Source organism: Physeter macrocephalus, chromosome 6 (genome assembly GCF_002837175.3).
Source record: "Physeter macrocephalus isolate SW-GA chromosome 6, ASM283717v5, whole genome shotgun sequence".
Lineage (NCBI taxonomy): Eukaryota > Metazoa > Chordata > Mammalia > Artiodactyla > Physeteridae > Physeter > Physeter macrocephalus.
Window position 1 is genome coordinate 91,849,730 of NC_041219.1, and position 23,509 is coordinate 91,873,238.

At 39.5% G+C, this 23,509-nt stretch overlaps 1 long non-coding RNA gene across 1 annotated transcript in view; it reads left to right on the forward strand.

The window, feature by feature from the left end:
• LOC129392163 (uncharacterized) overlaps nt 1-19,150 on the forward strand; it is a 30,707-nt gene extending 11,557 nt beyond the window's left edge. Inside the window, exons 2-3 of the long non-coding RNA XR_008617525.1 lie at nt 17,253-17,368; nt 18,491-19,150. This is a non-coding gene — a long non-coding RNA (uncharacterized lncRNA). The remainder of the gene's footprint in view (nt 1-17,252; nt 17,369-18,490) is intronic.
• The last annotated feature ends 4,359 nt before the right edge of the window (nt 19,151-23,509 follow it).

The following is a 23,509-nucleotide window of genomic DNA, read 5'->3' on the forward strand; positions in this document are numbered from 1 at the left end:
TGCAATGTCTGAAACATAGCAGGAACTCAAAAAAAGTATCTATCCTTGAACGCCTGCAGTAATCTCTTCCTGTTCTCCCTGTTTCATCCTTTACCTTCCTCAGTTCACCGCTGCATGGCAATCACAGAGATCTTGTTATAATAAAAATAAGCATCCCATCACCCCTCTGCTTAAAAACCTCTAAGTACTCAGCATTCCTATCCTCCAACATAACAGTCTTGTCCTAGCCGCAAGACCTTTGCATTTGCTGTTCCCTCTGCCTGAAGGGCACTTCCCCAGATTTCTCAAGCTTGGCTCTTTTATATCCTTCTGCTATTAGTTTACCGGACACCATCTCATGGAAGCCTTTTGATAATCCTTTCTTCATCCACCCCAAGCACTCTACATATTCTTACTCTGTTTTTATTTTGTCTGTAGAAAATTAGTATTTGAAATGAAAAATTCGTGTATATGTTTACATTTTCTGTCTGTTCTCCCTCCTCAATAGGAATGTCAGTTTCTTGACAGCATGTCTGTCTTATTCCCCACTATAACCAGTTCCTGGCACACAGTAGGATCTCCATAAATAATTGTTGAATGAATGAATGAATACATATGGAAGTATATGGATCCTTAAATATAAAACATGCATTTCTTCCCCAGTAAGATTGAACAGTCTAACTCAGAAACATAATCCTATGATGTTGAGTTACTCTAACCTGGGTGCTTCACCGAGGTAAGTCAATTAACCTCTCTGGCCCCCATTGTCCTTCTCATTATGAAAGGGCCAACAATTGTCACTCTCCTGCCAAAGGCAGATATAGTGAAGAACAAGCAAGATGAAATCTGGCCAGCGCCTGGAGTTTTACAAGAGGTAGACACTCTACTGAACTGTTCAACCCACAGTAAACATGACAGGCACAGGCCAAAACGACAGAATCAAAATCCCCAAAGTCACATCAAGTCACTGTACTACAAATCCCCAAATGGCCCTCAAACAATAGTCTGTCAGAATTTCTACCAAGCTACAGGATCACAATTCAGTGTGGCAGTTCCTGAAATATTATGAAACAAGGCCACTCCCCTAATGGATTAGTGATCACAAAGAAAATGCAAAATGCCTCCTGCCACAGCATGGTCAACACCCCAGTTCCCAAGCTCCTGGCTTCCCTCTCTCCATGGACAGCACCCATCAATGCCCCTCAGGTGCCCCGGAGCCCACTGCAGGTATTCAGCCAGCACCCCCTAGGAGCTTACTCTCAGAAAACCTTTTCGAGATCCACCCAACCAAACTGAAGGAAATAGTTTAGTCTTGAGCTTTATTTCAAGTTCAGCAAATGAAAGGTGGCTTTATAAGTCTAGGATAATGACTCAGCTCAGGACCACTCTGACGTAAGTGGCGTCCCTCTGCAGTTACAAACCCATTGCTGTCCGTGAAGTCTCTGTTAGAACAAGGGAATCCAGAAAGCTCATCACACCTGGTGTTGGGATTAAGAAAATGGATTTTGCTTTTTGTTTTACTTGGATGCTCCCAGGGTTTTCTTGATTTTGTCTTCACTTGCCAGTTGTGTAACTTCAGGCAAGTTATTCTAAATTCTCAGGGGCTTCAGTTTTCAATTTATACAATGAAGATAAGAATGCCTATCTTAGTGGGTTGTGGTAGAGGAGACGAAGGAGATAGAGTAAAATGCTAAGCATACTCAATGAATGCTAGCTATTATTGTTAATCAGTAGGTAATAATTAATTGTCAATAAAAATATCTGAATTCATGTTATTTATTTTTTATTCATCCAGAAAATATTTACTGAGCATCTACTTGATGCCCAGCATTGTGGTAAGTGCTGGCTACGCATCAACAAACATGGGAGACTGACCCCTGCCCTCGTGCAGGCAACAGATTTGTAAATAGACAGTTACAGGGTGGTGAAATAAGTGCTACATGGGGATGGTTCAGAGTGCAGTGAGAACACCTGAAGCACATCAAACATGGGGCGGGGAGTCATGGAAGGCTTCTTGGATGAAATGTTGCTTAAGCTATATCCCGAGAATGTCCTCCAAAGGTTGGAGGAGATAGAGTAGAGAAAATCCGATGCAGAAGAAACACTCTTCACAGATGCTCAAAGAATAGAGAGCAAGGCATTTTCAAGTTGCTGAAAACAGGTTTGAGCAAGGCACATTAAGCTGATAAAGGTCCTAGTAAGTCTTTGTTAAAGAGTTGCTGTCTTAATCTGAGTGCCTTGGGGAACACGGTAAGATTTTAAGCCAAAGAGTGGCATGGTTGCATTTGTATTTTTTTTTTTTTGCGGTATGCGGGCCTCTCACTGCTGTGCGCGCAGGCTCAGCGGCCATGGCTCACGCGCCCAGCCGCTCCGCGGCACGTGGGATCTTCCTGGACCGGGGCACGAACCCGTGTCCCCTGCATCGGCAGGTGGACTCTCAACCCACTGCGCCACCAGGGAAGCCCCTGCATTTGTATTTTAGAATGATCCCTCTGGCTGCTGTGTGAAGAATAGATTTAGGCAAAGAAACCTTTATGAGTCCATGAATCAAGAAAATATCCCACAAGGATGTGGAGAAGTGGTCATATTCCAGGGACGTTTAGAAAAACAATAATGGGACTTGACAATTGATAGAGTGAGGGAGAGGGAGGGGAGGAAGATAACGCCAGGTTAAATGGTGGTACCATTCGCTGAGATAGGAAACACAGAAGAGGAACAACTTTCGGATGTTCAGTACAGAATAAGCTGAGTTTGAAAGGCCTGCAGGACTCTTGGGTTGGAGGCGGGGGGGCGTGGGTGTGGATATTCACTGATAAGTTGATTATAAGGCCTCAGTTTTTTCTTGTCATCAGGAGTAGCACAGCTACCTTCCTTTAGTACTTACTCACTGCCACTATGATCCAGCCTCATAGGACTTCTCTTCCTCAAATACACCAAGCTCATTTCCACTTGTAGGTCTTTGCTTCTGCTGCTCTCTGCAGCGGGGATCCTCTTCCCTCAGATGGCCAAATGCCTGGCTCCTTGTAACTCAGATGTCAACTCAGACATTACCTCCATCGAGGGGTCTTCTCTGGCCGCCCAGCCTAAACTCTTCCCAAAGTCACTCTCAGTCACTCCATCCTAAATAACATCATCACTGCCCTGGTACTTGTTCCTTTACTCATTAATTTTTTTCGTTTGTCACCCACACTGTAGAACTGTTGTCCAATACCATAGGCACACGTGGCTTTGTAAATTTAAATAAATTAAAATTAAATAAAATTTGAAAATTCAGTCCCTCATGTGCACCAACTACATTTCAAAGGCTAAAGCGTCACATGTGGCTAGTGGCTACCATATTGGGCAAGACAGATATAGAACATTTCCATTATTGCAGAAAATTCTAATGGACAGCTCAGCTCCAGAAAGAAAGTTCCATGCGGCCAATGCTTCCATAACCCCAGAGCCTAGAAAAATGTTTTCTAAACTGTAGGCCATGTTTCATTTGAGGATTGGGAAATTTAGTAGATAGTAACCAGTATAAGTTTGTGAAATAGAATAGAAAATAACAAAGCATATCACATTAAACATAAGAAGAGTAAGACTCTCTGAAGGAAAATTTGTTTGTATGTATGTGTGTCCTAGTGGCATCATAAATTGTATTTCTTATTGTATGTCACAGTCCAAAGAACCTTGTACATAGTACCTGTAATATAGTATGGGCTCAAATTATTTTTTGAAATTTTTGCTGAATCAATCAATAAAACGTTTTATAGTTTATCTGAAAACATTGACTCCCAACTCACACCCCAGTGAAGTGGGAATTATTATGCTTATTTTGAAGTCGAGAAAACGGAGGTTATGAGAGTCAAGTGACTTGTCCAGATGACAAAACTTAAAAGGGTTGGAATTAAGTGTCAAATCTGGAGCAGGCTGACTCTACATACTATGGTTTTAACCATGGATGTGTCTGGCTTACATAATGGGAGGAGAGATGAGATTGGAGAGGACTGGGAGGGAACCTGGCATTGGGAGATGAGCAAAGGAGGAAGAGTCTGGAAGACAGAGAAGAGCCTCAAGTAGGAAGAGGGAGGGAGCCTGTCGGGAAGGAGGGAGTGGTGGACGCTACAAAGGGGTCCAAACTTCAAGGAAAATGGAGCCTGCAAATTTTAGTAAAGTTATCATGGAAGAGGTTGTTAAAGACTTTAGCAACAGTGATTTCAGTGAAGCGATGGGTTCAGAACCTACCACTGAAGGCTGAAGGGGAAATGAGAGGCGAACTATGCTTCCGCTGGCTGGGAGGAAACGAAGTGCAGTCGAGGCAGAGTTACTGCTGATTTATTTTCAAAATAGGACCTTGTGAGCACGGTAATATATTGATGCGAAGGGAGAGGTTGATATAAAGAGAGAGTTCCTGAGTGCACAGGAGGGGATGAAATCCAGGGAAGAGATGGAAAGATAGCTCTGGATAAAGGGAGGACTGCCCCTCTGATTTAACAAGGAGGGAAGAGAGGGTCGAGAAATCGGTCAGAGACAAACTAGAAGCAAGAGGTTGCCGGAGCTTCTCCCCACTGGTCTCTTTTCTCTGGGAAACAGAAGTGCTATGAATGAAGAGCAGGAAAAAAAAAGTGTGGAAAGGGTATTTTCTTAAATTTATTTTTATTGAAGCATAGTTGATTTACAATGTGTTAATTTCTGATGTACGGCTAAGTGATTCAGTGATACGTATACATGTAGCTATTCTTTTGGAAAGGGTATTTAAAAAAAATAAACAACAAGATTTTATCGACATTCACGTGTGCATAAACCCTCAAAAACCTGTTCCTAGTTCTCCTAAACGAGAAAGCCAAAACTTCCCTACATCACAGTGCCCTGAAGGAGAGGAACCATAAAATGTTGAGAGAAGGGTACTCTGATCAGGTGAAATGGACGACAGGGCTGACCCAGAAAGCAGGAATGGGGGGCAGCACCAAGGGGCCCCGTGGAAGCTGCAGCCTGTGAACGTTCAGTGACACCAGTCAGCAAACTTCCTGGAAATGCCTGGACAATCTCTGACTCTATTGAGCTGTTTAACACATCGGACTTGAGCAGTAAGAACCTGACCTCATTCCTCCTGTGAAAACTAAAAGCTGAAAGAAACAAACCTCCAGCAGAGAGCAGAAGAAAAATATAATCAAGGTAGCCATTGTTGTGGGATTTAGACCCTCAAGTATATAAAAATCTAAACTAAACTTGTACCCTTTTTGCACCCTCCTTTTTGCCTTATGCATTCATTGAAAGTTTCCAATCTTGCACTTATAGGTACCTAAGATGATGTTAGTATTACAAGGTTTGTTTAAAGTTAGAGAAACATAAGCCCTCCGTATTATAAAAACTCAGTTCACTCTACCTCCTGAGTCGGGAAAAAAACATTTTCTTCCCTACCGCGTGTTTCTTTCCTGTCTGCCTCCTTCACTACTCTCACTGCACACTTCACTTCTGGTCACCAAATGTGTGGGAGGTTTTACTCACACCAAGAGCTTCTCCATGACACCGGCTGGGTATCCTACAACTTAATTATGACTGTCTACCTGGAGAGGCATCTGATCCCACATGCTACTAGCTCAGTCCCAGCAGACTGTCCCCCACTTTAGAGGGCTAGAGCAAGTCCAGGTTGTCACCTGTGCTTCTGACCAATGGGCTATAGACCAAATGCTCCCACAACCCCTCCTCAGGTTTGATTAATTTGCTAGAGCAGCTCACAGAACTCAGGAAAACAGTTTACTACATCTACCGGTTTATTAAAAAAGGAAATGATAAAGGATACAGATGAACATCCAGATAGAAGAGATGCACAGGGCAAGGTGTGCGGGAAGGGGTGCGGAACTTCCGTGCCCTCTCTGGGGGTACCATTCTCCCCACGCCTCCACCTTTTCACCAGCCTGGAAGCTCTCCAAATCCCCTACTATTGGGATTTTATGGAGGCTTCCTCATGTAGGCATAAGCAATTCTTAACTCCATTTCCAGCCCCTCTCCTCTCTTTGGGTGGTGGGGTTGAAAAATTCCAAGCTTCTAACCATGGCTTGGTCTTTCTGGTGACCAGCCCCCATCCTATCACTTAGGAATTTACAAGAATTTTAGGAGCCCTGTGTCAGGGATGTAGTGAAAGACCAAATATTAGAACAAGAGATGCTTCTAGTGTTCTTATCACCTAGGAAATTACAAGGGTTTTAGGAGCTCTGTCCCAGGAACTGGGACAGAGACCAATATATATACATTTTCTATTATCTCACACCCTCAAAAACTTGTTTGGAGTCGTCCTAAATCAAATTTTAAAAACTTCCTCCATCATTGTGTAGTGAGAACAGCATTCAACAATCAGATTGGCAAAGATCAAAATATTTGAAAATACTATGTTGGCAAATATTTATAGAAACAGACACATTCCTGCATTGGTGGTGAGAATATAAATTAGCATAACCACTTGGAAGGCAATTTGACAATAATCACTAAAATTGAAAGTTCACATATTGCTCAAACCAGCTGTTGACTCATGGATATTTATCTCACAACTGTATTCCCACAGGTGAAAATGCACCTTTGTTTGTAATATCAAAAGATTGGAAACAACCTAAATGCCTTTCCATGGAAGACAGAGACAATTTTTCATGCACTGAGATGGATAGATCTCCAAAATATAGTTAAGGGGGAAATAGTATAGTTCAGAACAGTGTATAGAGTATGCTACCATCTGTATGAAAAGAAAAAAATGTATATATATACATATACTTATCATCTGTATGAATATATATATACACATTTACATATATGTATATGTTTGTAAATATGTAACAGACCTCTAAAAAGATATATATATATATATATATATATAGTAACAATAATTTGGAGAGGAATTAGATTGCTAGAAGATAAAGGAAGATTTGCTATTCAGCATCTCTATGTGGATGTTTTGAAATTTTTTATTGAAGTATAGTTGATGTACAATATTATACAAGTTACAGGTGTAAAATATAGTGATTCACAATTTTTAAAAGTTATACTCCATTTATAGTTACTATAAAATGTTGGCTGTATTCCCTGTGTTGTACAGTACATCCTTGAGCCTACCTTACACCCAATAGTTTATACCTCCCACTCTCCCACTCCTGTATTGCCCCCGCCCACTGGTAACCACTAGCTTGTTCTCTACATCTGTGTATCTGCTTCTTTTTTTGTCATATTCACTTGTTTGTTTTATTTTTTAGATTCCACATACAGGTGATATCATACAGTAGTCATCTTTCTCTGTCTGAGTTATTTCACTTAGTAGAATGCCTTCCAAGTCTTTCCATGTTGCTGCAAATAGCAAATTGTCATTCTTTTTTATGGTTGAGTAGTATTCCATAGTGTGTGTGTATGGCACATCTTCTTTACCTGTTCATCTGTAGATAGACACCTAGGTTGCTTCCACACCTTGGCAATTGTAAATAACAGTGCTGTGAACATTGGGTTGCAGATATCTTTTCGAATTAGTGTTTCGTTTCTTTTTTTTCGGTTATACACTCAGGATTGGACTTGCTGGGTCATATGGTAGTTCTATTTTTCGTTTTTTCAGAAATGTTCATATTGTTTTCCATCACGGCTGCACTAATTTACATTCCCACCATCAGTGAACAAGGGTCCCTTTTCTCCACATCCTCGCCAGCATTTGTTATTTGTGTTCTTTTTGATGATAGCCATTCTGATAGGCATGAGGCGATATCTCACTGTGGTTTTGATTTGCATTTCCCTGATGATTAGCCATATAGAGCATCTTTTCATGTGCCTGTTGGCCATCTGCAAGGCCTCTTTGGGAAAATGTCTACTTAGGTCTTCTGCCCATTTTTAAGTCAGGTTGCTTGTTTTTCTGATGTTGAGTGGCATGAGCTGTTTATATTTTTTGGATATTAACCCCTTATTGGTCATATCATTTGCAAATATTTTCTCCCATTCAGTAGGTTATCTTTTCATTTTGTCAATGGTTTCCTTTGCTGTGCAAAAGCTTTTAAGTTTAATCTGGTCCCATTTATTTATTTTTGCTTGTATTTCCTTTGCTTTAGGAGACCTATCCAAAAAAATATTGCTAGATGTTTTGAATTTTTAACAGGTGCTAACCAATTAAAATTATCAATGTCCAGCGAACAAAACAAGAATACCACCAACTCTTATAAACACAAAGCTCACTTAACACTGTATAAAACTATAGGAAGTCTGATCAGCGATCAGTTGGAATCACCTCCAAAAGATTAGAGCCCAAAATATGGAACCCTGAAGTTCATCTCTAATTATGAATTCTGGCTGAGCGTTACAACTTAACGTTCTTGTGAGTGCAGAAAACACACGTGTGCAGTGACCAATAGCCGCACTGCTCCTGGTGAGCAGAATAGAACAATTCAAGTAGCTGATCTACGAGTCCAGGACGCTTCCTTGCCAGCCACCATTATGTGACTCTGGCTTACTTCCAATCTCAATTGAAAATTAATTTTTTAATGATTCGAATAAATATAATCACAAAAAGTAAAACAATCAAAGGAAAAAAAAAAATCCCCACATTGTCCTGAGCCAAACTAGAGGAGTATTTCCTCTGGCCCACTCAAGGAGAAGCCAAAATAGCCTCTGAATTATTTTTGAGTCTGATTAAAACCTCGCTCCCAAGACTGTACTTAGGCCCCTTTGTGAACTGCTTGGCATCACAGAAATCTGGCACATTTATGTCCAAGACAAGGATTAATATGATTCCCAAGTAAACCTCACAGTGACGTTCAACCACAGTTACTCAAGTTGAATAATTTGCAGCACTGGTTTCACTGTTGTAAAACACAGTTGACTGTTTATAAGACAGGGAAGTGATTTCTTTTCTTGCATTTTCTCCTCCAGCCTTTCTGAGCAGTTACATTAGGAAGTGGCTGTTTCCCCCGGCTGCTGGGCTCTGTATCTCCACCCCTCAAGGAGCAATTCCCTTTGCTACAAACACCTAGAGGCTGGCTTACTACAAAAGAGGAACTTCTGTTTGGTAAGAGAGTCGTAAGGACAGACTTTAGACCACGCACTAAACGCTAGTGTTAATCACTGCCACAAAGGCAATAGTAGAATGCAGGTAGTTTGATGAAGTTAAATACAAACTTATTTTGGTAAAATTCAGTACCTTGGACTCTAGGTCATAGGTGAACAATGAGGCTATGGGCCCAGCACCCAGCACACATGTGGCAGGCAATTTCCCTTTCCCTTATCATTCTAATAATTTATCTTACTGAGCTGGATGTAACACGTCTATTTTCTCATCTAAAAAATTAAGCCTGGACTACCTATATTAGGGTTGCGGTGAAATTCAGTTTACTGTGCCTAACGCCATGTAAATTCTGGCAGAAGTAGCTCATAAAAATAAATATCTTTTAAAAATTGTAGGCAAAAATAGAAAGTAGAAAATATGTCATTTTGTGTATCACAAAATTTTATAGCTAACAAAACCAACTATTCAACTATACTCACAAATACATATGTAGTGATTTTTTCCCTCATTTGCTTGCACATTTCCACTCTTTTCTACCATAAAACAAGATAAAAAATTATCCCTGGATACTTCCCAAAGTGGATGCATTTTTTTTCTTGCCTGGTGTACAGCCAATAAACATTAAACTGGTGACCTTGGACAAGCACTTCAGGATGGCAGTTTCCTCTTCTGTAAAATAAGAAAACTGGACAAGTAAGTCCTTCTGAAACCATAGTGTGTTCTGGAATCACCTGGGGACCAGGTATCTTGGCCACTGTAGTAGGGTCTATGCAATTACATTTTTTTTTTCCAACTCCCCAAGAGATTCTGATGCACACCAAGTTAGAGAATCGTTAAATTCAATGATCTCTGGGTCATTTCTGGCTCTAACAATTATTAATCTTTTTTAAACATACTTGCTCTGTGTATATAGACAATTTCATAAAAATGCAAAACTGCAACCATGCACACGCTTTGGGGACATTTCTCTCTTCCTTTTTCTTGAGGTTTCTGTTGCTCATCCTGTTCTACGCATAACAGTCACCCTCCTCCCACAGGACCCCATGTGAACCCTCTATCAATGATCTTAATACATCAAGCAGAGGCCTGCCTGGTCCCTTATTCTAGATTTAGGATGCTGACTCCCAAGCCTTAAGTGTATTTTTAAAAATCTAACTGAAAATATCAGTGATGTGCCAGTTCTCTGTCTCCTCTCATTCTGTCTCCCTTGCCGTCATCCAAGGAACCTCATGGAAAAGCAGTTGCTCCTGCACAATCACAGTTGTCTTTGCTTCTGCATCTCCTGAGCCCCACTCAGTGCTTAGCTGGCGTATGGTATTGTTTGTTGAGTGACTAACTGGCTTTGGAAAAAGAGAAATTTCGATCTTTGCGCCTGATTGTTTTGTGACTTGGTGAGTCATTGTCTTTACTGAATAGATAGGAGTAAGAATGTCAGAGATGAATGAAGGCTGCAAAGGAGATGGAGATCCAGAACCCAGAGTCTCCCATGATTCCATCTCTCTCAATTCACAGGCAAAAGAGACTCTGAAACTGGACATTGTGTTTATAAAAAGAAGCAGCAGAAATAACAACTCCCTTCAAACTAGGTAAATAGATCAGACCTAAATCGAAGTAAATACTAGGTGGCATCTCATAAAAGTTTTTTACCTTCAATTTAATTTGACTGTATGTTGTTAAATTTTTACATTTGGCAAGAAATTAGTAAATACTTTACTGATAGGTGGATTATCTTCATGAGACTGAAATCTGATTATTTCCTTTGGCGAATCTCTGTGAATGGGAAGTTGAGATATGACTGTGCACCCTACGTCCCCCACAATGTATTGGTGGTCCCTCTCCACATTTTACTCTGTGTCCACCCAAATCACCCTGCTTTATAACCAGGCGTAAGAGCGGACATAATACTGCATTGCTCATCTCTGAGATGCCAGGCAGGATTCTGCCAAAGCCATCAAGAAAATGGACTGTGCTTCCTACCTTGGCAACACAAACCCATGTATAACAGCTCTCCTAGTTAGGTCACTCTTCCGGTGCTGTTAATGTATATTACACATTTAATTAAGAATTTAGCAAAGGAGCCAAAGATCAAAAGAGCATGGCTGATGACACGCCCTCAAATCCCTAAAAAATCAATACAGAGCCCACACATTGACCTGTTCTGGAGGACATTTCCGGTGCTGTCACACATGCCAGATAGCTCTACCCAGAAAAGACTGGTCTTCAGGGCCATCGGTCAAACCTCCTGACACGACTGCAGTAAACATTAATCATAGTGACACTATTAAGTCAGATCTTTGAACAGCTTGGGACATTATTCAGAGTGCCTCAGAGTCACACTTCCATCCTATGACCTTCCCACATCGGTGAGCCATGGTGACTACATCCAGGATTGGGGTGAAAAGAGTCAGTGGAAGCGCCACAGGAAGGGGACTCTCCCACAGCCCCTTCTGGGGTCCTTTGGTGGCTTCTGTCAAGTTCTCCTCCTGTTCTTGAGAGTCTTCATATAAAATAACGGAGTTACCTCCTTTTCTCCAGATGCGCAATGACCCACACTATTCTCAGGACCTAGTGTAAATGGGTGTGTATTCACTCCTCACTCCCTTAAGAGGACCAGAGCTTAGTGAGGGGTGCAGATCTTGGAACGTAAATATGTCTGAAATGTTTAATATGGCTAATCCATATTGTTTTGACAAACTTTCCATATAGTTGCTCAGTTAATGTAGAAGTGTGAACTTGATCCAAGACAAAGCAAGGAAGTCAAGCAGTTACTGCATGTGAGATCTAAACATAAACAGATAGCTAGATTCTATTGTCACTGGCCTCCACATCTGGAAAAATAAATCTAATTTAAACTAATGCCCACCAATTTTTTAAATTCCGTAAGCGACATCAATATCTGGAACTACAAAAATACATACTAATTATTGTTTTTATGAAAATAAATATGAGCTATAATATACTGTTAACATTCATTTTCATACATGGTCGCCAATCCTTCCATCAAATTACCCTTCACCCTGTTGTTCAAACCCAAAACTATTATCAATAGTCTCCTTGGTTCCTTGCTTTCCCTCAATCCCGCACCCAATCCACCACTAGCTCTAACACAAAATATATCCTATATTTTCCCACCTCTCCCCAGTTCCCTGGCCCCTGTTCTAGTCTGAGCCAAAATCATCTCTCTCCTGGACCACTACAATAGCTGCCAAAATTTGTTTCTGTTTCCCTTCCTGCCCTCCTCAAAGCCATGCTCCATTAGCAACCAGAAAGATCACTGCATAACTCAAACTTCCTATGGCTTTCCTTTACACTCAGGGTAAAACACAGACTCAGCCTGGCCTTTCACAATCAAGCCCATGTCTACATCTTCAACTCCATCACCTATCACCCTCCCCTCCCTCAGTATCCTCCAGCCACTTTGGTTTTCACTCTGACTTTTCTACCCACCGAACTCCCCCTACTCTCTTTTGCCAGCAATCCTGCCCGTCATTTAGTTTTCTAGGTCTCAATTCAATGTCAGCACTCCCCAAAAAAAGCATTTCTGAACCACTCTTTCTGAAGTAGGCTCCCAATCCCAGACTCTTGATTACATCACCCTGATTATTTCCTCCATAGCAGTAATCATTCCTTTGACTGTCTTTAGCTAAAGAGAGCTGTCTCACACAGGGTTATACCCCCTTCCTGTGGTCAGTCTGTATCCACTGACTGGTCTATGCAACAGTGAAAAGAAGAGCCCATTCTCCACAATGAAGGCATCTCTGAAAACCATCCCAGTCTCAGATCTCCCTGCAGAGTTGGTGGAGAACTTCCCTGAGTTGCAGCCCAATTTCCCCCTGCCCAGTCCTACTTCCACCCCTCCCATCCACAGATAGGTGATCCCAAGAGCTCTCCCTAAGAACTTCCTACATTCTAATTGTTTCCTGAGTCAGCTTCCCAATCCCAACCTATAACAGAATTGCTCATATTCTGGATATGTCTTGAAGGTAAAACCAACAAAATTTGCTGATGGATGTGATGATAGAGGGTGTGTGAGAAAAAAGGGGAGGCAATAATAACACCAAGATTTTTATCTTAAGTAACTGGAAAAACCAAGTTGCCATTTACTGTCATGGGTAACTCTGCTGGAAGAACATGTTGGGGATGGGGATGGGACTCACTGTTTGGTTCTGTTCCAATCATGATGCCTACAAGGCACCTAAGAGGAGCATCAAGTGAGCACTTGAATATGTGAGACTGGAGCTCAAGGGAGAGGTCAGGGCAGAAATGGAAATGTGGGAATTGTTAGCATGTGGATGGTGAGTACTCGCAACTGGATGAGAACACCTTTAGATCAAAAAATATATCCATTATAATTTTGGTCAGCATTCCCAAAGTAGACTATCTGCATTATTATTACAGTATTTTAATTTTGATTAATTTTAATTTTCATTTTGTCATGAGATGTATTTTGTCACTAATTAGCTATTCTACCTTGAACAAGTCATTTACTTAACTTATTGGCCTCTTGGTTTCTTCATCTGACATGTGGAGATAAATTATAATCATAAACTCCAACTTTAGGGGTTAATCTGAGGATCAGATTTGAAGATAGATAGGAAGACACTTAGAAGAGTTAAAACTTACCCTAATGAGACATTTTATTTCTGTTAGGTTTTTTTTAGAAATATAGTTTCTTTGTTATTAAGAATGAAAGTGAAACAAGAATTAAACATCCATTGAATTTCATGTGGGGGTAATAACAAATGAATCCAAAGGAAAATTAAGTAAGTGAAATAACATTAGCAAAATGGAAGTAAACACATTGGAAAACATTAAAATTCTCGACCAGATAAAACTCAAATTTTCAATAAGCTAACAAATACAAAAACATTTTGCAAATTAGGAAAAACAAAAAATGAGCTTACACATTAAATGACAATTGAATAAAACATAAAAGATTTTTGAATAAAAGTGAATATTTATCAAAAGTAAGGATGTTAATTTACATATAAGCTTCATTAAAATGATAATTTTTCTTCTTAAAAAGAAACATAGAAACAAACGTGTTTCTCCGAGAAGTTAATTGGAGTTCCTACATACCTGAACAAGATATCATTATGTGTTGTCATTCTTGATCCATGCCACTACTTTTTAAACTGGGAAATGCAATTTTACTTGTCTACGGAATTATCTTTTTAAAAATATTTTTAATGGGAAAATCTGAAAAGAGTAACTTAAAGTATAAGTCAGTCCTATTCTTCTGATGCCCCATTTCATTTATGCTATCTAGATGTACCTAATCCTGCTCTACTCACTGCATCCTTGCTTGGGTGGGAGGTCCATAGAAACCCTTTTTAATTGACTTACAATATTGTATTAGTTTCAGATGTACAACAAAGTGATTCAGTATTTTTATAGATTACACACCATACAAAGTTATTATAATGACTAAATTCCCTGTGCTATACATTACATTCCTGTGACTTATTAACTTTGTAACTGGTAGTTTATACCTCTTAATCCCCTTCACCTATTTCACTCCTTTCCCCACTTCTCTTCTCTCTAGTAACCATTGTTTGTTCTCTGTATCTGTGAGTCTGTTTCTGTTTTGTTATATTTGTTCATTTGTTTTGTTTTTTTTTTTAGATTCCAGATATAAATGAAAACATACAGTATATGTCTTTCTCTGTCTTAATTATATTACTAAGCATTCAGGTCCATCCATGTTGTCACAGATGACAAGATTTCATTCTTTTTTATGACTGAGTAATACTCCATTGTGTTCTTTACCTATTCCTCTATTGATGGACATTTAGGTTGCTTCCATGTCCTGGCTATTGTAAATAATGCTTCAATGAACACTGGGGCACATTTATCTTTTCAAATTAGTGTTTTTATTTTCTTTGGATAAATGCCCAGGAGTAGAATTGCTGGATGCTTTGGTAGTTCTATTTTTATTTTTTATTTTATTTTATTTTTTTGGCTGCCTTAGGTCTTTGTTGCTGCGCACGGGCTTTCTCTAGTTGTGGCGAGTGGGGTCTACTCTTCGTTGCGGTTTGTGGGCTTCTCATTGGGTGGCTTCTCTTGTTGCAGAGCACGGGCTTTAGGCACGTGGGCTTCAGTAGTTGTGGCACTCAGGCTCAGTAGTCGTGGCTCGCGGGCTCTAGAGCGCAGGCTCCGTAGTTGTGGCGCACGGGCTTAGTTGCTCCGCGGCATGTGGGATCTTCCCGGACCAGGGCTCGAACCCGTGTCCCCTGCACTGGCAGGTGCATTCTTAACCACTGCACCACCAGGGAAGTCCTATTTTAAACTTTTTGAGGGATCTCCATGTTGTTTTCCACAGTGGCTTTACCAATTTACATGCCCACCAACAGTGTACTAAGGTTCCATTTTCTCCATATCCTTACCAACACTTGTTATTTGTTGTCCTTTTGATGATAGCCATTCTGACAAGTGTAAGGTGATATCTCATTGTGATTTTGATTTGCATTTCTCTAATAATTAGCTATGTTGAACATCTTTTTAGGTGCCTGTTAGCCATCTATATGTCTTCTTTAGACAAATATCTATTCAGGCCTTCCACCCATTTTTTGATTGGGTTGTTGGTGTTTTTTTTTTTTTGGATACTGAGTTATATGAGCTGTTCATATATCTTGGATATTAACCTCTTGTCAGTAACATCATTTGCAAATATTTTCTCCCATCCTGTAGGTTGTCTTTTCTATGGCCATTCCTCCCTGAATGCACTGGATCTTGTCTGTAGGTTGTCTTTTTCTTTTGCTGATGGTTTTCTTTGCCATGCAAAAGCTTTTAAATTCAATTAGGTCTCATTTATTTATTTTTGTTTTTGTTTCCCTTTCTTGAGAAGATAGATCCAAAAAATATATATATTGCTAAGACAAATATCAAAGAGAGTGTTGCCTATGTTTTCTTCTAGGAGTTTCATGGCTGCAGATGTTACATTTAAGTCTTTAATCCATTTTGAGTTTACTTTTGTATATGGTGTGAGAAAATATTCTACTTTCATTCTTTTCCATGTAGCTGTCCACTTTTCCCAACACCACTTATTGAAAAGACTCTCTTTTCCCCGTTGTATGGACTTGCCTCCTTTGTCATAGGAGGCATTGACCATATAAGTGTGGGTTTATTTCTGGGCTCTCTGTTCTGTTGCATTGATCTTATGTGTCTGTTTTTGTGCCAGTACCATACTGTCTTGATTACTATAGCTTTCTAATAGAGTTTGAAGTCAGGGAGCATAATAACTCCAGCTTTCTTCTTTCTCAAGACTGCTTTGGCTATTCGAAATCTTTTGTGATTGCATACAAATTTGGGGATTAATTTGTTCTAGTTCTGTGAAAAATGCCATGAGTATTTTGACAGGGATTGCATTGACTCTGTAGACTGTTTTGAAGAGTATGAACATTTTAACAATATTAATTCTTCCAGTCCATGAGCGCAGTATATCTTTCCATTTATTTGTATCATCTTCATTTTCTTTCATCAATATCTTATAGTTTTCAAAGTACAGATCTTTCACCTCCTGGGTTAAATTTATTCCTAGGTATTGTATTCTTCTTGATTAGATTGTAAATGAGATTGTTTTCTTGAGTTCTCTTTCCAATAGTTCATTTTTAGTGTATAGAAATGCAACAGATCTCTGTATATTAATTTTGTGTCCTACAACATTACTCAATTTATTTATTAGTTCTAGCAGATTTTTGGTGAAGTGTTTATGGTTTTCTATATATAGTATCATGTCATCTGCAAATTAGTGATAGCTTTACTTCTTCCATTTCAGTTTGTATGTCTTTATTTCTTTTTCTTGTCTAATTGTTGTGACTTCAACTTCCAATACTATGTTATATATAACTGGTGAGACTGGGCATCCTTGTCTTGTTCCTGACCTTAGAGGAAAAGCTTTCAGCTTTTTACCATTGAGTATGTTAGCTAAGGTTTGTCATAAAAAACCTTTTTTATTATAAGGTACGTTCCCTCTATATCAACTTTATTGAGAGTTTTTATCATGAATGGGTGCTGAATCTTGTCAAATGCTTTTTCTGCATCTACTGAGATGATCATGTGATTTTTATCCTTCATTTTGTTAATGTGTATAACTGATTGATTTGTGGATTCCTATATTTTCCTACTTGTTTTCCCCTTCTATCATCTTTGTATGATTTTAAAGCTGGAAATAATTTCTTAAGAATTTTAATAAACTATTAATTATTAATAAATATCTCCTGTTTCTTTGTGTATTCTTTTTTTTTTTTTGCGGTACGCGGGGCAGGCTCATGGGCCCAGCCGCTCCACGGCATGTGGGATCTTCCCGGACCGGGACACGAACCCGTGTCCCCTGCATCGGCAGGTGGACTCTCAACCACTTCGCCACCAGGGAAGCCCTGTGTATCCTTTTTAAGAATCTAATCTAAACTTGGATCTTTTTAGAGACTTTGTAAAACATAAGAATACTGCCATGTTTTTTTAAGAATACCTATTTAAAATAACATTTTAGGTCTTTTAACTAGTTTACATTATTCCAGGTCACGTAAACATGACTTGAAAATGACTAATGAAGAGGGGGTGGCTGGTAAACAATTCATCTGGCTCATCCATGGAACTCTAGTCAAGTGATGGTCTCTGTCACCACAGATAACTCATCTTTCCTGGCAGGGCAGCAGTCAGTTTCCATGTCTGTAATACAGAGACTGTGAAGGTTCAGAAAAATGTGTCCTCAGTAGAGTACACACCCTGAAAATCTTTGCTCAAGACAGCGCAGCACGTAGTAGGCATTCAGTGAATATGCAATAAGTAAATCAAACTGGTAAAATTACTGACCAAACTCACAGACATGTGATATCTCTAGGAGTTAAAGTTCTAAAAATTTTAACAGTTCAAAGATACTATTTCAGAAAGTCACACTTACTCTGAATTGTACTTTTTTCACTGGATTCAAGGAGGACTGGGAGGATAGAAACTAACTCTTAGATTATCAGGGTGGAAGAAAAAGAACCAAGAACACCTTAAGAGGCATCAAATCCAATAACCACTTTTTTAATTGAATCATAGTTTGGGGGTTGTTTAAATGACTTAATTTCTTTTAGTATTCCACAGTTAGATACTGAATGAACAGTCTGGCTTCTGCTCAGAATGAAGCAGATTGCTCCCAGCCCGTGAACTCAGTCTACTTTCTCCCAGTGTATTTTTAGACTGCACAGGAAACACTCAAGACTAAGGAAGTCGGACTGTGACTGACATTTTGCCTGTAATGATATTGGCAACACTGGCATTTGCCACCAGTGTTGTGGAACAGAGCTGACAGGCACTCTTTGCTCAGCAACTGAATGGCTTTTTTTCATTTGACCTGATACCTATCCCTGCAGTTTTGCCATGTCCTATACTTACCTCAGACATCATTGATTTTAAAACAGGGCATACCACACTTTATATCTATAATCTACTCAATTTAAAAGGAATTGTTAAGAATGCTACCATAGTTTTGTTACCCTTGACTGAAGATCCGAACAGATGAATGAAACAGCAGTCCAGCAAGATTATCCTCAGCATATGTGGCTCGACCATTCTCTGTACATCAATTTGAGGTCTGCCTGTGTGAGGTGTCTCATTAGGAGAGCCTGAGTAAAATGTCTGAATCATTCCAATGTCTGGTCACATAACATAAGGAAATTTACCAACATTTTGGTCACTAATAGGTAACAGTGCAGCAATATTATGCTTTAAAAGTCTTTCACACTCAGCCATTAAATAACTATTGGAGAACTCTGGATCCAATTCATAGAAAATCTTATATAATACCTGCTTCCTTCATAGTTATAAACCAACAGAAGATGACATCTTCTTTCTTTCCTCTCATTTATTTATATGAATCAGAATCAAGCTTTTAATTCACAGAAGGTAATAAGTATACAAAAGCACCTACAGACATTTTGTGTATATTAATTGAAAACATAAATTTATTCCATTACCGTAAAATTCCCCTGACAGGGTTCTGAGGTAGCAATCTGGGAGCTTTCTGAAAGGCAAGTCTGATAATGCCTCTCCCCAACTTAAAATCGTTCAATAGATTCCCACTGCTCTAAAATACAGTGCTGACTCTTAAAGAGAGTCTAAAAATGACTGGACCCTTACTGCTTTCTCCAGCCTTAATGCCTCACCCTATTGTCAAACCATGGCGCGTTCTTACTTTCTGGAGCATTCGCTAAAGAAAACTTATGTTTTCATAATGTTCAGGTAGCAGCTAGCTTTTGTAATAATAGGAGATGGATACTTTTATATTATTATACAGAAAAAGCATCTTTATCAAGCTTATCGATCCCTAACCAATGAATCATTTTGGTGAAAAGGACATGAATGTGGCCAAGAGGCACATATTTTAAGTTACTAGATGATTTTATGATATAATGGCTACAATTTTTTGAGTTTTAAATATGTGCCAGTCATATATACGTGCTTCACATGTATTAAATCTCATCTAATTCTCCCATGAGCCCTTTGAGGTAGGTAATATACCATTTCCATTCTATTGAATAGAGTTGAGATAACTGGGTGCTGGGACTGAATCTGCTCACTTAATTTCCATTCATTCTCATTGAAGAGGTTGCAAAGACAAAAACTACATTTCCCATATTCCCTTGCAGCTAGGGTACTGGAAGAAAATTGTGTCCCAAAAGGTAGATACACGCAAGTGAGACATGATGATATAGAAGGCAGAAGTGAGGCAGAAACCACTTTCTTATCCTTTCTTGACTGTTTCTTCTGGCAAACAAGTTAAGGCTCCTTGGCATGGAGCCAAGGAGCCATGGAGCCAATGGATGCTCCAGCATCCATTCTATAGATACTTTGGTGTTTAGAGACAGCAGCAAGTTCTTGATCCTGGCAGAGTTTTGTGGCTGGTCTCAGAGGTAGTAACCTCCAGTGGGTCAGTTTTGTAAAGTTTTGTGGTCATTTCTGGATGACTTTGGAACAACCCAGAACCTGTTTCTTCAACCCTTCTAATGCTTTTTAAGTGCCTAATCCCCTGTATTAAAACCCTTTCAGTTTAAAATACTTAAAGTGGTTTCTCCTTTCTTGTATTGAACCTGAGAGTGTGCAAAAGCCTACGTGTTCACTGGACTACAGGTTAAGCTGAAACAAAGGCACTTAAAAAATAGTGTGTCTTAAATAAAACCAAAGTCTGTTTTTCTTCCGTGTAACAGTCCAGAATTGGGTGATATCACACAAGTGGGATGGCTCTATTGTCATCAATATGCAGCTCTTCTCTTTGGCCCAGGGAAGCTCCAGTTTTTGTCTATTTCAAAGACATGGGAAAAGGGGCGGGGTGTGGAGAGAGAGTAAATAACCAATGATTTACAAACATACAAAACTCCCTCTCACATACCATTGGCTAGAAATGAGTCACATAGTAAACTTAATCCCAAAGAAAGCTGAGGGAATATAGTAACTAGGTAGGCAACCGTGTGCCCTACTAATACTTGCCAGGGGGAATTGGATATTTTGTTAGAAAAAGAAAGAAAAGAAAAATGGTTATTAGGGTAACATCACTCTCTTCCATGTCTACCCCTCTGCCTGATAGTCATGCCTACCCTTGTTTCTGCAAATAGATCACACAACCCAAGTGGAATTCTAATCTACTGGCTTCCATGTGAAAGTAAGAGTAGCCAAAGATCTCTCTGGTCACAGCTCTTGAGCCAAGCCTCCTCTTTTATTTACTGGCCTCTCTGTTCAGCCTTTTCCTCTTTGCTTCAGTTTAATGTTGGCTACCTTTAGTGGCAACCATTTGAAACAGTTAGGAAGGCAATGTCTTTTATCCAGTCTTTGCTTTGGCCTCTTCTGGCCAAGGAAAATACTTAACAGAAGGTCCATGAGAAAGACCTCCATCATCAAACTTATCTACTGCTGTCTGGGGACACAGATCTTCCAACACTGCATGGCCCAACTTTTAATCTCTGAGCCATATTAGATTGCAAACCATAAATGAGAGCTATATTCCCTTATCGGATCTATATTCCCTTCTATCTCTGCTTCCTGACTAATAATTATCTGACTTCCCTTTCCTCTTATAATACATTGTTAACAGTAGTGAGGACCAACGTATAGGTATAGTCTGAGTTGTTCTCTTTGAGCTAAAGGTCAGTAGGCCCATAGCCTGTCTTCCTAGTTATAATAGGTAACTGTCTTAGCAAATGATATTTCACAGAATAACAAGTGCTGCCATTGTTCCTAGATGAAATATTGTGCCCATGTCACCTCTGCTTGTTGCTATCCAATGCCACAAAATTTAGGTTCTTTATGTGGTCACATCCCACTTCTGGTACCAATTTTTGTATTAATTGAATACATGCTAAGGTCCTTTTTCAATTAAAAACAAGAAATCCCAAAATACAATGTCTTCATAACATAGAAGCTTGTTTGTCTTTCACCTGACAGTGCAGAGGCAAGCAGGGAGACTCTGCTACCAATATGTGACTTTCATCTCTGGAACCCTAGAACTAGCTGTTCTAGTGTTATTGTCTCCCAGCCAGCAGGAATTGTCTTTTAAAAGTAATGGCATGGACAAATATACACTACCAAATGTAAAATAGATAGCTAGTGGGAAGCAGCCACAGAGCACAGGGAGATCAGCTCTGTGCTTTGTGACCACCTAGAGGGGTGGGATAGGGAGGGTGGGAGGGAGACACAATAGGGAGGAGATATGGGGATATATGTATACATATAGCTGATTCACTTTGTTATACAGCAGAAACTAACACACAATTGTAAAATAATTATACTCCAATAAAGATGTTAAAAAATTTTTTTTTAATAAAAGTAATATCCAGAAGGTGCCACATCACTTCTGGTGACTTCCCATTGGCAAGAACTTAGTCTTGTAGCTACAAAGGATGCTGTGAAATATTGTCTCTAGCTGAGTAGCTGTGTGCCTTGCTAATACTCAGGAATCCCATCACTAGAAGAAGCAAAGGAAAAGGGACCCTAGGAGATAGTGAGCAGTCTCTGCCACACGAGGACCAGAGGATTACAGCTGCCTGACTCCAGATGCCAAAGGCAAAACTACTTCCAAAACTCTCTTCCAATACTTAGAAAGTCTCTTATTCTTCCTCAGTACTCTGATGGTCCATGTTCTCTAGCATAAGAAAGTCATGACTCTTTGTTTGCCATCTTCTTTTAACTTATTTAATCATTCATTTATTCTAGCAGCTATTATTTATTAAATACCTACTATATGCCGGACATTTAGTTAGACAGTAGGAATACAAAGATAACGAAGACAGAATCATCTGGGCTCTTTATTCAAGAGTCTCTATTGATGTGGAATAGAATAGTTATTTAGAAAATTCACTATTCTCTTCTGAACATACCGTAAAACCAAAAATTTGTTTAAAAATAATAAATTCAAGAGAAGCACACAAGAGAAAGGGTTTTTTTATTTTTCACTTTCCTTCCCCAATCTTGTATTACTTACATCAACTGGCCTAACTAAAAAGTATAATTTAGTGTAAAATGAATCACTTAAGGTACAAAAATCTTGGCAATAAGGACGGCTTGCAACTCAATTTCACCTACACACTCTTTCTAATCAACTGCTATATTGATACCAGCTTTCATCATGAATATGAAACAGCAATATGCAAAAGAGTTTTTTCCCCTCTACTTCTGTTGGATCTAAGTCAACATCAAAATATTCCCCAAAAGAAGCCAGACACAAATGAGTACATACTATTTTATTCCATTTATACCTAAAGCACGAAAACAGGAGAAAGCTAATTTATGCTATCAGAAGTGAGGACAGGATGCCCCCATTGATTGGGGACATGCAGGATGCTTCTGGAATGCTGATAATGTTCTGTTTCTGGATCAGGGTGGCGATTATACCAGTGAATTCAGTTTGTAAATCCCACTCAACACCCTATACTGAAACTTCTGGTAGCAGAATTTTTTGAAGGCATCTAGGGAGACTTCTGGGGTGCTAAGCATTGTACCAGCCACTGAAGGTTTCCAACAACATATAGTACATGTGTCACCTTGCCATTTTCCATCAAACTGAGGCAGCTGTGATGTGAGGGGAAAGATGAGAAATCAGGAGCTGGCCTGTGTGTCCATGTGTAAGTCCAAGCTAATATTCACCTCTCCGAGTCTTAGTTTTCTGAGCTATATCTGAGCGCTAAGGCTCTCTGCTCTATCATTTCCTCCTGGTCAATCATGGTTGCCATTTTCCTCTTTTCATCTAAAGCAGGTTTTTTGGAACTCAGAATATCAAATTAGGTAGACACTGAAAATAATTAATATAACAAACCTACATAGCTCTTTACCAAAGGCAGGACATGTGACTGGAAAACCCTGGGACCAGGCATCCCTGGTTTATGGTCAGTGCCTGGTCACTAGCTTACCGCATAGCCTTAGGCAAAGCCCTTCATTTTTCTGGACTTCAGTTTTGTCGTTTGTGAGACAAGGGGGCTTAGACCCCAAAGGTTCTGTTTCTGAGTTAACTTGTTCAGAGCTAAGAAGCAGCAGAACCCAGACTCTGGT